We start from the raw sequence: 5064 nt of genomic DNA on the forward strand, positions 1-5064 counted from the left end.
TGACACTGTATTTTCTCTCATGTGTTTTAGTCACTCGAGATATAAAACATATCGGAACCTCTTGGCCGTTTTGTATTTGCGACAACACTCCTGCAAATTTCTGTATCGACGCATCCGTACGGAGTATAAACGGCAAATTGTAAATAGGGTGATATATTTTTGTTCCTTTAGCAAATTCTTGTTTCAATATTTTGAACGCTTCCTCCTGTTCTTCTTTCCAATTCCATTTTGTCCCTTTCTTTAACAATTTTATTAAAGGAATTTCTTTTTGGCTTAAATCGGGAATTAATTTCTTGAAATAATTTATCGTACCGAGAAACCCTCGCAATGTTTTTAGATTTGTTGGTCTTGGGTATTCGTCGATGAGCTTTACTCTGTCCTCGGCTAGACTTACAGTTTCGGTGTCAAGTTTGAAACCCAAATAAATCACTTCCTTTTGAAAAAATTGACATTTTTCAATGTTTAGTTTTAATCCTGCTGTGTCCAATTCTTTCAAAATTATTTTGATATGTTCCACATGACTCTGCATATCTTGTGAAAAAATTAATAAATCGTCGATGTAATGGACGATGAACTCTTCATGGTGATTCAAAATGGTATGCAAAGCTCGTACAAGTGCTGCACAGGCGCTTTGTAATCCAAACGGAACTACCTTAAATCGGTATACTATACCATCAATTGAAAAGGCAGTGTAGTTTCTACACTTTTCAGCCAAAGGTATTAACCAAAAACTATGCTTTAGATCAATTTTTGAGAAAATATGTGATCCCGTGATCCTTCCAAAAATGGCCTCGATATTTAACGGTGATTCATATTGTGATACTGTGTGTTGGTTGATATTTCGGGCATCTAAACAGAGTCTTAACTCTCCACTGCTCTTCTTCACTATCACAATTGGGTTAATATAAGGTGAGTCACATCTCTCAATGATTTGATCTTCCAACATTTTTTTGATTTCTTGCTTTACTTCTTGCCGATACTTATAAGGAATTGGATAAGTCTTCGATCGAAAATTTCTCAAGTTTTTCACCTCAAATGAGTGCTCGTATTTTGTGGCCACTCGGTTTTCCTCATTTATCAGCGTTTCATAGTCTCTTAAAATTATACGCAAATCATTTTCTTTGCCTTCTCCACATATCAATTTTTTGTCTCTCCCATCAAATTTTTCGCACATATTTACCGTGTACTCCGTGTCTTCTTCAAACACCACTGTCTCCATTGTGTCCTCTTCATTTTCCTTTGTGTTTTTTTTTGTTGGGCTCGTCTCTTCTTTTGAGGAATCCCAAGTTTTGCTTTTATTTCTTGTCAAAATTTTTCCATCTTCTTCTCCTGAGCTCGTCTCATCTTTTGAGGAATCCCAGGTTTTTTTTTCTTTGATCTTTTTCAGACCTTTTCCCCTCTTTCTTCCTTTTCCTTTCTTCGTCGCCAGGTTCATTTCCACCGTTTGTTCTTTCTCTGATTCGTCCGTAATTTGTTTCTCTTGTTCCTTATCCTGTTCTTCTTCTTTTTCCTTGGTTATTTTCATCGTATTGGTTTTGAAGTCGATCACTACATGTTTTTCCGTTAATTCGTCAACGCCTACAATCATGTCATGTGACATATTCGGCATTATTACACATTGAAGTGCATACATATTTTTTTTCAATCGTACCATTACTCGTATACCTTCATTTATTGTTGCCAATGTCCGTTTATTTGCGCCCACTAAATTCACCCTAGGTATTTTATAAATTAGACTTGTTAAATTTACTTCTTCGATTAATTTTCTGTTGACCAGTGTTATTTCAGAGCCTGTGTCTATCATAATTTTAATTGGTTTCTCATTTATAAATCCATCCACAAATTTTAAATTAACTCCATTTCTCTTTTCATTGTTTCCTGCCAGTTTAATAAATTCCTTGGGGTGACAAAAAATTCCTGTTTGTTTCTTCGTTTTTAGTGAGCGCCTTCTTGAAAACACGCCTGTTGTTCTTCTGTGTTTTCTCTCCCGTCATCTTCTCTCTCATATTCATTTTCTTCTCTTTGCATATTATTTATTTCTCTTCTGTTCTCTTTTGGTCTATCATTCCCGTATCGATTACCGCGAGATTCCTGTTCATTCCGTGGGTTATTGTATCTGTTTCCTTGGTATGGGCGGTTATTTCTACTCTGATTTTCCCGATCCCTGTTTTCATTCCATCTCTGGGTTCTGGGTTCATAATTCTCTCTTCCGTTCGGTCTATTTTCATATCCCCGTCTAGGTATGAATTCTCGTCTTGTATAATCTCTTCTAAAATTTTGACCTCTATCTCTATATTCTTGGTTTTCTCTTTGTCTATAATTTTCTTGCGGTCTTCTTTCTCTTCTTTCATGCCTACGTGATTCTCTCATTTGCAAAAATTGACATAAGCTGTCAATGTCCTTGTAATTTTGGAGATTTATGTGGTCTTCCAAGGTATCTTCAAAATGTCGCGATATCAACTCTACCAATTGTTCTGATGAATAATTATATTGCAAATGTTTTGCATTATTATAGAGTTGTAATGCGTACATCTTTTCTGATACGCCCATCCTCTCATGGTATTTTCCATTTTGTAACTCTTTATTTACTTGTAGTTGCTGGATTTTTCCCCAGAAATAATTTAAGAATCTTCTCTCAAAATCTTGCCAATTGTCCAATTCTTCTTCCTTGCTGACAAACCAAAGATTTGCCTCTTCTGTGAGATGGTTTCTGATGGTTTCCTTTGCTGTTGCAAACGGTCCTATGTATTTGACTTTTTCCTTTAGGTTATTTATAAAAGGCACTGGGTGTATTTTCCTTATATCCCCGCCAAATCGTACTTTTACGTCTTCTGTGCTATGTACGATGACTTCCTTTCTTTCTACTCCTCTTATCTCCATCTCTGCAATTTGTTTACATCTCCTTTCCGTTTCTTTCCGGTCTTCTTGTAGCGCATTTTCAAATTTTATTTCTATCTGTTCTAATTCCCTTTTTTGCATACTCTGAATATCTTTCATTTTAGTTTCGATTTCTTCTCTCTGCAATTCTATTTTCCTCTCTGTTTCTTCCCTACTTCTTTCTAAACAGACTTTTATTTCGTTTTCATATTTGTCCATACGCGTTTCCATTTTTTGTTCCATTTTTCTTTGGTTTTCTTCCAAATTGTCCAATTTTTGTTCCGTTCTTTGTTGTGATTCATCCATTATGTGTTTTGTTTCCAGTTGATTTTTATCCATTTTTTGTGACGATTCTTGTATTTGTTGTGTCTGTATTTGCATCATAGCTAATAATTTTTCTAACATCCCTGTTTCTTTTCTTTTCTCCATTATTGTAGCATTTCCTTCATTATCCGATCCTTCATCAATAATTGTTTCCTCTTCTATCTTATCCTCTTTCCTTTCTTGCGTTTTGCTTTGACTCCTTGTGGCCGACATGTTCGTTAGATTATTTATCCCCGCCAAATATAAAACTTTGAAATTTGTGCAATAATTTCCCCGCCAAATATAAAATTCTACTGGTCTGTTGCAACAAATGGGACTTTTCCTGTTCAAATGTAATAACTCTTGAGTACGAGTATCAAATTTCAATATCCCCCAAATAAATCAAATGGTAAAATATCAAATGTCAAAATCAATCAAATCATTCAAGTATGGTAAAATTTTCAAATTTAAATATCACACAAATAAATCAATTATGGTAACCTATAAATTGTCAATATCACGAATAAATCAATTATGGTAAATTGTATCTTAAAAAAAATATATAATCTTTATGTCCTCAATTTTTACATAATATTTCACTTTATCCCCGGCATATAAACTTTCAAATATCTGCTCGTCTACTCCTATCCTTTCAAATTTGCCAACTAGAAATATTTTTCAAAGCTTTACACGTTGGGGGCCATTTTGTTATGCTATTTAAATTGTATTATATTGCTTACTTAGGAAAAAACCTGTCTATATTTATTAAATGAACTAATCTCCAATTAATCACAATAAATCAGCATTAATTAATTACAATCTCAGGCTATTTAAATTGTACGATTTACCTTTGATCGTGGATTCAAAATATTTTCCAATTGGCGTCCTAATCGGGATAGGTAATATGACCTGAATAAAATACATAGAATTTCAACTGAACTATATGTGAGATGTCCTTTATTTTAATGAAATTTTATACAACAATCAATCCTGTAATATTTGCAATATACTAACTTTAAATATATGAGAAGTTGTTTTCTATCATGGACCCAAATGTTATTTTGCATTGATTTTTAATATGTGTTATAACTAAGCTCTTTTTATAATTCCTTTTTTTTAAGTGATCGCAAAATTAACTGTCTCTATTATTTATTCAATTTATTTAATTAATAAATGAAAATCACACTCCGGCTCTAATGAAATTTGACTGACCTTTCCTTCTCTGCCGTTGCAATTCTATGGCCACGCCACAACAAAAAAAATCCTTTCTCTGCTTCTGCTCCTATTGTGGTCCAGATGACGTACACCTTTCTCCTATCTGTCCTTGTATCTCCAAATGTTTCCGGCTTCGTCTGCTAAGAATATTCTTAGGCCCTTTGGTTTTCTATCTCTCTGTACCCCGTTCCTCACACTGGTCAGCTTTTACACCGCAAATAAACACACCCGGTAAATTACGTCTTCGGGACTTCAAACAAACACAAATCACAAAGCTCCTTCCTTCTTGGACGACGAAAACTGACTACCAACCTTTTTTTTTCTCTCCTATCTCATAGCCAAAATCAACCTCCTTGCATTCAAAATTTGACCAATAAAAATCATCCACCTCTTGTGATGTATATCGTTACCACCCAACTCTCTCTATAAAACGTCATTCGGGTAATTCCAGAAAACAAACTTCTTTAATTATTCTAACTAAATCTATCTGCTTTACAAATATTTCTTACTAATAGCTACAAACGATACCTGTTTCTCAATTCAATGTCTTTTGTTAATAACTTTTACCGATATAATCTTTCGGGGAGAAAACCACCGCAAATCCCGGTCTATTGTTCAACACTTTCTATCTACACTTTTATTCCGGGTAAAACCATTCCACAATCACCG

Source organism: Diabrotica undecimpunctata, chromosome 9 (assembly GCF_040954645.1).
Source record: "Diabrotica undecimpunctata isolate CICGRU chromosome 9, icDiaUnde3, whole genome shotgun sequence".
Lineage (NCBI taxonomy): Eukaryota > Metazoa > Arthropoda > Insecta > Coleoptera > Chrysomelidae > Diabrotica > Diabrotica undecimpunctata.